Source organism: Microtus pennsylvanicus, chromosome 1, assembly GCF_037038515.1.
Source record: "Microtus pennsylvanicus isolate mMicPen1 chromosome 1, mMicPen1.hap1, whole genome shotgun sequence".
Taxonomy (NCBI): Eukaryota; Metazoa; Chordata; class Mammalia; order Rodentia; family Cricetidae; genus Microtus; species Microtus pennsylvanicus.
Genome location: NC_134579.1, coordinates 112,231,415 through 112,244,254, shown reverse-complemented (window position 1 = coordinate 112,244,254; position 12,840 = coordinate 112,231,415). Strand labels below are relative to the sequence as shown.

The following is a 12,840-nucleotide window of genomic DNA, read 5'->3' as shown; positions in this document are numbered from 1 at the left end:
AGGCTTCAGGGCTAATAATGAAAGGACCTCAGGGACGCTACCTGAGTCCTACACTAAGAGCAGAAGCCCAGACTGTAAGGGGGTCCCTGACTCCCCCTTCGTCAACTTAGATCCTGGGATGCTGAGACCCTGCTGAAGACGGCAATAGGAGCATGTACCCCAGCTCATGAGCTTGGAGCAGCTGGGTCACGCCTGTGGGGTAAGAGCTCCCTGGTTCCTTTCACCCCTTCGCACCCTGCAAGGTCCCCACTTTGCTCTAAGTCCACAGCAGCCTGTCCACACCTGGGCTTGAGCAGATTTCCTCAAGGGTCCAAAGTCACAGAATACCAAGTGCACCCAAAGGCAGAGGGGAGCCCAGTCACCAGCCCGGGGACAACTGGCCATGGGGGTGGGGGTGGGGAACATAGACGATCCTAAGGACACCTGCACAACAGAGACTGACCCTGAGGGCCACCTGCCAAGGAACAATTAACCCTGGAGGCCACTCAGGCCAGTAAAGACTGACCCCAAGACTACTTTCCCAAAAGAGACTGGCCCTGGAACCCACCCAAACCAGGAAAGACTGACCCCAGAGCACCCGGATGCTGCATTCCCCCTAGCAGACAGCCCCACACCAGTCCCAGGCCCAATCCCAGCTCCAGCCACACCTGGGGCTCTCAACCATCTCCCTTCCCAATACAGTGCCACACAGGTAGGTCAGAGGAAACGGTAGGCACCTGAAAGCGTCTGGGGCAGTACCCCAGGGTCCCTGGGCACCAATAGGTGACATACCACCCCAGGATACATTCTTACTCTATCACCAGACAGGTGGTGGTGGCGCATGCCTTTAATCCCAGCACTTGGGAGGCAGAAGCAGGCGGATTTCTGTGGTCTACAAGAGCTAGTTCCAGGACAGACTCCAAAGCTACAGAGAAACCCTGTCTTGAAAAACCAAAACCATAAATTAAAAAAAAGAAAGAAAAAAACCAAAACCCAAAAAGAAAAAAAAAGTCACTCTGTCAAACCCCCAAGGCACCCAAAGGTACTTGCTCAGAGTTTAACTTGCTAAGCCACACCCCAGTCAGCCTCAGTTTCCCTGAGGGAACATTGGTGGAAAGAACACCCTCACCCCCACCGCACTCAGGAGACAGGTTTTTATAGACACCCCACTTAGCACCTTCCTCCTGGACCTCAGCACTGAGGCAATTCTTAGGAATCCCCACGATAAGATAAAATCAATGCTGGAAGCCAAGACAAAGGAATCTGGACTCAGGGAGATATGGATGAAAAACCCAAACACAGACTCATGCTACTAAAGGCAGGCTTGCAGAGCTGTGTGGGAGCTCCCAAGCCACCAAAGTCAAGAGGAAACAGTGGGTTAAAAACGGGTGAGAATTCTGAAAACCATCAAGTCACCCAGAAACTGCTCAGCACTCCACACAAGTAGTTAAGAAGCGAATGGAACGGGCGCAAAGCCAGTGACCTCCTCATTTCCCCACTGATTACAACTGTCAGGTACCACTACCAGCCCAGGTGACTGGTCTAGGACCCAAGCAAGAAGCAGGAGTCTTGGAAACATTCAATATGACTTCTAGACCCTGTCCAGGGCCTATGTCCTCAAATGCAAAAAAGTCAAAGGGGTCGAAGTACAAAGAAGTCAAAGGACTCCCCAACACACTGTTCTAGCTGTGTAGACCAGCCTTTCAGAGTTGGGGGTCAAACAAGTATTTATGGACCCCACCCAAAAGCTGCACTTCACAGAATCATTTAATAATAATAATAATAATTGCAAGCCTTTAATCCCAGAGCTCAGAAGGGAGAGGTAGTCAGACCTCTGAGTTCAAGGTCGGCCTGGTCTACACCATGAGTTCCTTGTTCCAGGACAACAAGGCAACACAGTGAAACCTGGTCTTGGAGAGGATGGGGATCGTGCAGCCGTCACACCAGCCCAGGCACCCAGAGCACCAAGCAGCGGGTGGTACCCTTGTACTAAGTATGCCAGAACACAGACCAGTAAGGACCAGGAATGACAGACAACCAGTATGCAAGAGGGTCACACATACAATGTGTCACCAGGGACACACAGGAAAGTGGCTGGTGCTCCGCCAGCCTGCACAACCCAGTGTGACTGCCTCAGGAATGGAACCCCGGAGAGCTGTCAGCAGTAGGTAGCCACCCCACACTCCCCACTGCCATCGTTCTCCCCATAGGCCCCCGCGGCTCCTTTTATAAGAGTGCTTTTCGCCTGGCGATGGTGGCGCAGGCCTTTAATCCCAGCACTAGGGAGGCAGAGGCAGGCGGATCTCTGTGAGTTCGAGACCAGCCTGGTCTACAGAGCTAGTTCCAGGATAGGCTCCAAAGCCACAGAGAAACCCTGTCTCGAAAAACCAAAAAAAAAAAAAAAAAAGAAGAGTGCTTTTCGATGAAGCCCAGAAACTTCCGCAGTTTACAAAACACAACTTCTTGGAGCTTTTTCTTTTCTCTTTTGACAAATACACAAAAGGCAGCATCAGCCACCAGCCTAAGTGAGCCAGAGCTGTGTGCAAACATGTGGCAGCCAGCTGTGATGACACACGCCTGTCGTCCTAGCACTCACAAGGCTGAGATGCGAGTCCCAGGCCAGCCTGGGCTACAGATGAGTGAGACTCTGGTGGTGTGAATGACGACAGCACCCACAGACTCAAAGGTTTGAATGTTTGGTCCCCAGTGAGTGGAACTGGGAAGGTAGGAGGTGTGACCTTGTTGTAGAAAAATATGTCACTGGGAGTCAGCTTTGAAACTTCCAAGCCCACACCAGACCCTATCTGTTTGTGTGTGTCTCTCTGTCTCTGTGTGTCTGTGTGGTGTAGGCGTCTGTCTCCTTCCTCCCTCCCTCTCTCTCTCTCTCTCTCTCTCTCTCTCTCTCTCTCTCTCTCTCTCTCTCTGCCTGCTGCCTACGGATCTGGATACAAAGCTCTAGTCTACTGCTCCAGTTCCATTCCTGTCTGCTTCCCACCATGATGATCCTGAACTAAACTTCGGAAACTATAAGCAAGCCCCCAATTAAACACTTTCATGAGGGCTGCCTTGGTCATGTTGTCTCTTCACTGCAACAGAGCACTAAGATAGACCCTGTGCCACCCCCACCCAAAAAAAAAGAGAGAAAGAAAAGAGTCTTTGCCATATTATTTCATAGCAAAGAAAGTCTCACTTACAGGAGGCAGGTCCTCCCCAGAGGACCAGAGGAAATAGCACACCAGGGTCCCGGCTGGGTCAGCAACCACCGCATCACGCATCACCGTGTGCCATCCAGTGCATAAAGACAGAGCCACCTAAGCATGGTTCACTCCAGCTGCCTGCTGAGCCTGGGAAAGGGGAAGCGGAAGGGTGTTGGGACCTTGACTTGGCAGAGCCTTCCTGCACACCTGCTTCAGGAATTCCTGGCACTCCAGCCATATTACCTGGGCCTAGGGCTCCCTGGCCCACCAGTTTCTTGCTTCTCTCATTATTAACGGTTAAGTTCAGTAGAGCCTGTCTTCTCAGCTACTCTGGAGGTGGAGGCAGGAGGACTCCAAGTTCAAGATCAGTCTGGGCAACTTTACGAGTCTGTTCCATAAATAAAAAGGCAAAGAGAAGCAGGATGTGGCACAGTTGACTGAGAACTTACCTAGCTACACAAGGACCTGGCTTCAATCCTGAGGACTACAAACCAAGAACAAAATTATAATCATTCCTTTCCTGGGTGGTACCAATCTCACTACAAAGGCTCAGAAGCAGAAGACACAACAGAACAGTGGTTCTCAACCTGTGGGTCTGACCCTTTAGAGGTCATACGACTCCTTCATAGGGGTTGCTGAAGACCACCTGAAAACACAGATCTTTACATTATGATTCATAATAGTAGCAAAATTACAGTTATGAAGTAGCAATGAAAATAATGTTACGGTTGGGGTCCCCACCACATGAGGAGCTATATTAAAGGGCTGCAGCGTTAGGAAGGTGGAGACCACTGCTCTAGAACATCCCCACCACTACTAACTTTCCAGCGCCAGAGACTGGTGAGAAAAGTAGGCCGTAACGTGGGTACCCAGGCCGTAGGAAGGAGGCTGAGAACAGGGGAACACTGAGCCACGCATAGGACAGGCAGATCTTCAGGATTCAGGACAGCATGGAACACAGAAAGCTGGCAGAACATGGGTTGGGGAATGAGATACTTGGTGCCAACCTTGCTCCTACATCCAGCTCCACCCCAGTGGCCACTGTGCACAGGGCAACCAGACAGTCACCAAAGCTGTTTAAGTGAACTAAAATAAAGCCGCCTGCTCCGTAGCTTGGTGCTCTGGACACAAAGGGAAACACAGGAAGTCACGATATGGTCTTTCCAAAACACCCCTAAGGTATCCCAACCATCAGGATTACTACAGAGGGAGGGGGAAACCCCCAGATATACCAGAAGGTACCATTCCTACCCTCATCTCCACAGCACTCTCCAGTCCCCCAAGCTGCTATTGATCTCCCCAGCAGGTTGATTACAGGTGGGAGGGGAAACCTCAGCTCAGAGAGCAGAGAAGCAGCTGAGCCAAGAGTCACCAACCAGGGAAAGGGGAGGAGCCCTGAGTCTCCAGAGGGCCACAAGCCCCAACCTGGGGTCAAGGGAAGACACTAGGCCAGCCAGACACAAGAGGAGCCTTCCCAGCTTCAGGAGGGAGGAGTCCAGACTGGGGGTGCAGCTCAATGGTATAAATACTTGCCTGGCACACGGGAGCCCATGGGTTCAACCCTAGAACTACAATAAATAAGCAAACAAACAAGGAAAAAAGATGACAAAATGCATCCTGTCCAACCAAACAGCAAGTACAAAGAACATGAATCCCCATGACAAATTAAGTCTTCGCTCTCAAATGGGGAAGCTACATTCAGTGACAGCAGATCCGAAGCCACGTGCCGTCTTGTATGATCCTCACGATATTAAGACCCCAGCAGCAGTGGCAGCAGCAGTAGAAAGGATGGTGGTAGCTCCATTTTACAGAGGAACAAACTATCAGGCTCAGAGAGGTTAAGTAACCTCCCCAGGGCCAAACAGACTGTGCCGTTGCAGTGCTGAGCACCAAACCTCGGCCTCTGCAATCCCGGCTAGTTTCCGCTGGTGGGGGAGGGCAAGGTTCCAAGGAGACAGATGAGAACTACACGTTCCATAGGCACCAGCCTGGCGCACCACTAGTTGGAAGTTTTACAATGCTAAGTCAACCAGCAGCTTAGTCAAAGCGGATCAGGCAGCCTATCCCCTGCTGTGCTTCCATGATCCTTTCTGCATCTATGAACCAGAAGATCGTGACTAGCCAGGGGCCCAAGGGCAGGACAGTGTGGAGCACCTGCTCTACCATAGTGATGGAGGTGACTTCACTCACCACCACCACCACCACGCGTTCACAGTTCCCCTGTGACCTCAGGCAACTGCACCCTCTGACCTGTGGCACTCTCAGGAGCAGGACCTCTGCCAGCACGGTTATGTCCACAGGCAGATTCCCCAGGGAGACACCCACAAGAGCTGAGCACTCCAGGCAGGATACAGGGCTCCCCCTTGCAGCTTCATGCCCTGTTAGACACCATGCTAAATAATTCAAACCCCTGTTTTCATTTCAAAATAAACACAGCACTGTCGCCAAGGCAGATGCCAAAAATTTGCATGAATGTTTGAGATAAAATGAGACTTCAAAGAAATGCCAGCCTGCCGCTGGCACCGCCCCCTCTCCAAACCCTGGGAGAACGAGTTCCCAGTCTCCAAGCTGCCCTCCTCCCACAGCCCTGCAAAGATCAGCAGGTGCCACCTCATGAGAAAGGTCGGTTCCTGCTGCCATCCTCCCTGCAGCTGGCCAAGGCCAAGGCTGTGTCCTACATGACCTGTGAACAGTCCAGGTGTTAGTTCCCACTTCCAAGGCCAGGCGTCAAACCTCTCTGGGCCTCTGTGACACCATCTATAAAATAGGACAGTTACGTTCCCACAGGCCAAGCCCACCTCAGAATGTTCCAGAAGATTCATGTCTGGTGCACACACAAAAACAATTTCTAAATGCTGGCACACACAGTAAGCGCTTGCTGGATGTCACCATTTTGCTACTGCAATTGCAAAGCTATCAGTTCAGAGAAGAGAATTCACCTGACACAACAGAAAGTGGATTTCTGATCAGCCTCCTATAAGGAGGTTCACCTGGCCCTTCCTTCCCAAGCTGCTTCTCCTCCCCAGGGAGGCAGATCTTCTGAACTACCTTCCCCGCCTGGCTTTGTGTAGCCCTGCCCTCCCCAGACAGTTGTCTCAGCTCACAGACACACACACACACACACACACACACACACACACACACACGCAAGCAAACACTGTTATCCCCCAGCACCTTAAACAGGAATCACCAGCTCCTGCAAGCTGCCACCCTTGCAGGGAACTGTCCCCAAGGTATCACCTGGGGAGGCTGCTATATGGTATTGTAGACACGAACAGGAAACCGAGTAGGGAAAAACGGCATACAGAGGTTAAAAAAAAAAAAAAAACAGCTCCAGCCGCTACTGATATAGCTCGTGAATGCCAGCTGGATCAATCTCCGGTCTAACCGGGTGGTGAGAGGGTGCCGCCCCCATCTCGGAAGATAGCACCAGGTTCCCCACCAGCAGCTTTGGGTGGGACCCAGCTAAAAACAACCGGTCCATTTCCAGCCAGAACTCCAGGGTCCCTGTGGAGAAGGGGATGTGGAGTCGCAGCACCTGCTGGCCCAGAACAATCCCACATCCAGTTGTGTGGCAGCTCAGTTCCTGTTTGCAGAGCTAGGAAACCTTTGGGAGGCCACGGGAGTATTCACTGGGAGAAAAGAAGGGATTAAGCCATGAGCCTTCACTAAGGGGGGGGAGGGGCACAGCCCCAGGCGGGGTCTCCATCCCTCACCAGGGCCTGACAGCCACATTACCACGGACATGGGTTTATCAATAGTATTGATTCCTGGGTAAGCGTAATAGCTCCGTGGGAAGAGGCCAGGTCTGGACACTCACTCCCACCCCCATATCTGGACCTGAACACCGCAGGCTCCCCAGGCACCCCAAGGTAACAGCGGTAAATTTCCAAGCAGGGCCATGGCAGGAATGCAGGGAAGCTAGGCAGTACCCGAAATGCCCTCACTACCCCCTCCACCACTCCGCAGCTCAGCTAGCTGCCAACTCCGTGTTTGCCTGTGTTCAATGGGCTGAGGCCTGGCCCTTCTCCATCCTGTAGGGCTCCTCCATCCTGCGGGCCTCCTCCATCAGACCCTCCCAGCTCCCAAAGGTGAGGCGGACACTCCCCCATGGGTTTCCCCAATCTTGACTACAAACAGAGCAAGGATGACAATCCGGAAATAACAGTAGTCATAGTAACCTACCCAAGGACCCTCTCACAGACCTGGGAACTGATTTTTTTCACCCTCACTCTGCAGAAGACGGAAAACACAGACAGGTGAAGTCATCTGCCCCCATCAGAGCCACCATCTAAGATTCGAACCAACAGGCTGAGTGGCAGACCCAGCAAGAATGCTAAGGTCTCAGGCCACCTCAAGCTCGCCTCAGGCTCCGACTATTCTGCCCGCTCCTCAACAATTCAAAAAAAAAAAAGGGGCCACCCACGAAGTCCCCAGCAGTGGCCTGAGATGCCCCCCCCACGCTCCTGGCCTCAGAGCCCCTTTCATCAAAGCAGCCGCAGGGACCAGAGCAGGATTCAAAAGGACAAAGTCAAGGCCACCCTAACACTGCCCACAGAGCCCCCAACACTGCCTCACACTTCTCCCTCCTCCCTCACACATCCCTCCATCAAATCTGCAAGGATGGGGAAAAATCGTAATAAAACCAGTTCTCACCAACGGGGGAGTGGGGAGGGGAGAAGGGGAGGAAGGGAGGAGGCTAAGATCGAACGGATCCGCCCCCGCTGCCTGCACCAGACACTCGGGGAGGGCGCGCGCACGCCGGCGGGTGGACCTGGCTGCGCGAATAAAGCTACAATGTAAAGATTTTGCAGCCGTCGCTGCTTGGCGCCCCCAGCTCACGGGGGCCTCCGGGACCGCCCGTCTGGACGCCCGCTTCGCTCTCCTCCCGCAAGGTCGGGAGGGGAGGCCGCTTCCCACGCGCGTCCGGGGGGCGCTGGGGCTCCGGGCCTCCCCGCTAGGCTCGGATCTGTAACTTCCCAAACTAGTGGCATCCGAAGTATCCGCACCGCCAAGGGGAGGGAACAGGAGGCGGCGCCGCGTCACCGGAGGGGGAGGGGGCGCGGCCGCCCACAGGATCCTCGGGTCCCCAGGATGCGCCATCCCCAAATCCCCCAGGCAAGCTGCCCGGGAGGGGCCCCAAATCTTTGGACTGCGCCAGCCACCCTGAGAATCAGAGTCCTCAGGCTGCGCCACAACAGAGGGTCCACGGGTCCCCGCCTGCTCCACACCAAAAGGTCCATCAGTCAGTCCTCAGGCTGCGCCACTCTGCAGGGTCCCCTGGGCATGGCCTTCGACAGACCGGAGAGTATTGGGGTCCTGGCCTAAATTGCCCGCAGAGTCCCCGGTTCCTGACCTGACCCACCCGTGAAGGTTCCCAAGTCCAGGCCTGCACCTCCCTGCAGGGTCTCCGGGTCTTAGCCTATGCCATCTCAGAAGGTCCCCAGGTCCTGGCTTGTACCACCCCAGAAGAGTACTGGGGTCCTGGCCTGCTTCATCCAAGAGGGTCCTGGGTCCCGGCCTGCACCTCCTTGCAGGGCTCTCCAGTCCTCAGGCTGTGCCACCCCACAGGATCCCCAGGTCCTCAGGCTGCGCCACCCCAAAGGTATCCGGGTCCCGGTCTGTACCGCCTGGTGGGTCCCCGGTTCTTGGCCTGTTCCATCCCGCAGGGTCCCCGGTTCTCGGCCTGCTCCACCCGGCAGGGTCCCCGAGTCCTGGCCTGTTCCATCCCGCAGGGTCCCGGGTGCCCGGGTCGCGGCCTGCACCGCCCTGCAAGGTCCCGGGAGTTCCCGAAGTTCCCGCGCCCCCGCGCGCGCCCCGCCGCGCCGCCTGTCCCCTCGGGGGCGCCAACTCCGCCGCGTGCGCCGCCCCGGCCCGGAAGCCACCCGCTCCCCGCCACCCTCCGCGCACTCGGCCCGACTCACCTCGCCGGCGGCGGCACCGGGCGCTGGAGCCGGGCGGCAGCGCCGATCGGGCTCGAGGACGCGGCGGGCCCAGGCAGGGAGCCTGCGGTCTCCGCCCGCCGCGCTACGACGCGGGGCCCGGGCGCGCGGGCCGCTGCGGGGCGCGCATGGCGGGCGCGGGCGGCTGGCGCGGGGACGGGGATGTGGCCCGGCCTGCGCTGCCCGCGGCTCCGCTCCTGGCGGCTAGGGGGCGGGGCGAGGGGCGGGACCTCGTGAAGGCCCGCCCAAGCCGCCTTAAAGGGCCCGTGTGCACGCCTTCCAGGCCTGCGCACCCCGCTGCGCGCACGGCAGCAGCGTTTCTGGCCGGAGGAAGGCGGAGCAAGCGGCTCCCCGCCCCCTCCCGCTCCGCGAACCCCAGAGACTTCACGGGAATCGCGTTTCAGCTATTAAATTATAACTCAGGAGTGTCCAGGGGATGCGGAGACGACGCCCCGGGGAAGGCCACCCATGGAGCCCTCAGAGACGCGTGCAGATGCTCAACGACGCGCTGGGCCTCGCCTCGGAGATCAGCCCATGGGGAACGCTCCGCGAACCCCAGCCAGTGGCGAACAGGTTTAATGACTAGCATATGAGATCCTGGAGAGACCAACGCTAGTTCACAGCACGCGGGTCTCGGTGCGGTGCCCTGTTACCAGGGCTCATCACGTCCAAGAGTCAACACCCATAGGTAATTTTCTAGGACGCCTGCATAGGCTGCGCTCTGAGCCTGTGGCCCACCCTTGGACACACAGCCAGGACCATTCGACCCCAGTAGGAACTTGCCCACTAGCTTCAGGGGCTCACTGACACACACACACAACACAGTGGGCCCTCTCAGCCTCTGATCTCAACAGCAGCCAGGCGGCAAGGGAGCCCAGCCCTGCAGCCGCCTCCTCCCTCCTCTTCTGCTTTCCCTAGACGCGTTGGAGAGTTTGAAATTTTTTTTCAATTTAACTTTCCTTTTTTGGAGTGAAGTCTCAGCAGATTCGGTTCTGCCGAAGAGAGAGCCTCTTGGGAGCTGGGGAATGGCTGCGGCGGGAGTGTGGTTGCCAGGTCAGGGGCCTCTTCCTCAGGGGTGCTGGGGTTCCTGCACCCATGCAAAGGGTTCCCTCTCTACCCCTGAGCTTTGAATAGGGGCGAGGGCGGGGGGTGGGGGGTAAATGGTGAAGGGGAACCGAGTCTAAGAGTGGGAAAAAAAGGAAGTGTATGAGTGGGCGGGTGCCCTTTGGAACAGGAGTCATAGGTCAGGGGCACACGCCCATCTTGTTTCACCCACTCTGGCGGCCCTGTCTAGCTGACAGTGTAAAAGCCCAAAACCAGAGCTGCAGAAGGCCGGTTGAATCTGCCAGGGAGAGGGAAGAGACAAGGCTAGCCCTCCCACTCCAACCTTCCTACCGGTCCCCTGGAGTCATCTGGGGACACTCCCTCATTTGCAACCGTTCAGGTTTCTCTCTTAGGCCCCAGAGTCTTAGGGAAGCCTCACCAGGAGCCCTGGAGCAGCTTCTCCACCCACATCTCTGTAAGGCAAAGCCGCTGAGGCCAGAGGAGGGCACAGCCCTCAAGGGGACGACTGGTGGCTTCTTGCCACCGTCTACTGCTATAAACTGTGAAGCCCTGTCCTACTGAGCCACAGGGAAGGTCAGACACACTCCATGGTGACTCTGAAGCTTCATTCCAAAGGCCTGGCTGAGTCTCCTGTTGATTCCCCATGACCTAATAGTAGGCCCAAGTCTGAGAAACAAATCCTGCCCTGCCCAAATGCCCCAGCCACAAATTCCCAATGGGTGCTCCCACACAGGCTCTAGAGAGACATGCTGGCAGCAAGAAACCTCAGCTGAGCTGAACCCACCCCATCCCTACACCCTGGCACCCCGACAGCTACTTCCCTCATGACGCCCCACCCTGTGTGCTACTGGGCACTTGGGGGTGGGGAAATAAGGGCAGTTGATAGGAAGGCAGCTTCAAGCAGTGCCTGAAGAGCCTGGATTTCAGAAGTGGCTCAAGGATATTCTGCGGTATATCCTGCCTACTGATGCCTCATGAACACAAGAGGAAGGGGCTGCTGCTGTGGCCCAGTGGTTAGAACACTCGCCTAGCATGATGCTGCCTTCCTGGGTTTCAGGTGAAGCACTGCGTACACAAGGCATGATGGTGCATGCCTGCAATCCCAGGACTCAGGAGTTTAATGTCATCTTGCGCCAAATAGTAAGGTTCAAACCCAGCTTGGAGCCTTGAATCCAAGAGACCTTGTCTCAAAACAAATTACAAAGTAGGGAGAGATGGCTCAGAGGTCAAGAGCACTGGATGCTCCCTCTGAGTGACCCAGGTTCAATTCCCGGCACCCCATGGTGACTCAACCATCTGCAACTCAAGTTCAGATGACCCAACAAACCCTCTGGCCTCTGCAGGAACCAGGCACACCCCTGGTGCACACATACATGCAGGCAAAAGTACACATAACATAATTTTATTTTTGGTTTTTCGAGACAGGGTTTCTCTGTAGCTTCGGAACCTGTCCTGGCATTCGCTCTGTAGACCAGGCTAGTCTTGAAACCACAGAGATCTGCCTGCCTCTGCCTCCCGAGTACTGAGATTAAAAACATGCGCCACCACCACACGGCAAAATAATTTTTTTAAGTAAAATAAATGAATCCAAGTGACAACCTGGCCTGGTGGTACACACCTGTCCCCCCAGATACTTAGTGGTGATCACAAGTAGTAAGCAGGCAGCCTAGGCTACAGAGTCAATTTAAGGCCAATCAGGGAAACTGTCCTAAATTAGAAATAGAAGAGGACTGGGGACATAACTCAGTTATAAAGTACTTGTAGCTCAATAAGAGTGCTTGTAGATCAGTCGGGCGGTGGTTGCACACGCCTTTAACCCCAGCACTCCTGAAGCAGAGGCAAGTGGATGTCTATGTATTCGAGGCCAGCCTGGTCTACAAGAGCGAGTTCCAGAACAGGCTCCAAAGCTACGAGAAACCCTGTCTCAAAAAAAGTAAAATAAAATAAATAAAAGAGTGCTTGTAGCTCAGTGGTAGAGTGCTGTTCAGCATGTGTTAAGTTCTACCTTCAATACCCAACAACCTAATAACAAAAACCTAAACAAATAAATCCATTTCTACCTTCTAATCATTCTGTCATTTCTCCTTAAGTGCTTGGCAAATTACTGAAGGTCATTTGTATATGGCTGTCTCTCAGCCAACCATCTTCAGCCCTACCCTCTGGTACCATCCCCTTCAAAAGTCCTTCTTCAACCTCCTGTCTGAAAGCAGCCAGCTTCAGCAGAGTGTCTTCCAGTTCCACACCTGGTCATTTCCTTCATCCTCCACTACCTGAAGCTCCCGTGGGCGTTTGTCGCTGAGGTATTGTCAGTGAGAGTGCAGACCGCAGCGCAAGCACCAGACACTCAACAAAGATGGGCTGAGCGCCTTGCTTGACGGGTGCAGGCCTGTCACCCCACCACTCTGGAGGCTGAGGCTGGGGAGTTCAAGGCTAGTCTGGGACACACAGGGAGGCCCTGCCCTAAATAAGAAAGTTCAGGAAAGGAACAAATCCATGAATAAGGAAATGAGTGGATGGAAGAGCAAGAGGTGACTGGTCCTCAAAGTACCCTGGGAATCCAGAGGATAAAAACTTGAGACTTGGAAGGCAGAGGCAGGTGGATCTCTGTGAGTTTGAGGCCAGCCAGGTCTTCAGGGTGAGTCCAAGGACAGCCAGAG

At 55.0% G+C, this 12,840-nt stretch overlaps 1 protein-coding gene across 13 annotated transcripts in view; it reads right to left on the bottom strand.

The window, feature by feature from the left end:
* Ncor2 (nuclear receptor corepressor 2) overlaps nucleotides 1-9,234 on the bottom strand; it is a 155,466-nt gene extending 146,232 nt beyond the window's left edge. For 11 of the 13 annotated variants that reach the window (XM_075978557.1, XM_075978566.1, XM_075978546.1 and 8 more), the window contains exon 1: nucleotides 9,101-9,234. The gene's annotated coding sequence lies outside the window, so the exon portion shown is untranslated. Of the gene's footprint in view, nucleotides 1-3,173; nucleotides 3,191-8,803; nucleotides 8,975-9,100 lie in introns of those variants that run through there. The other 2 variants (XM_075978338.1, XM_075978348.1) reach the window with 2 other exon arrangements.
* Nucleotides 9,235-12,840: the final 3,606 nt, after the last annotated feature.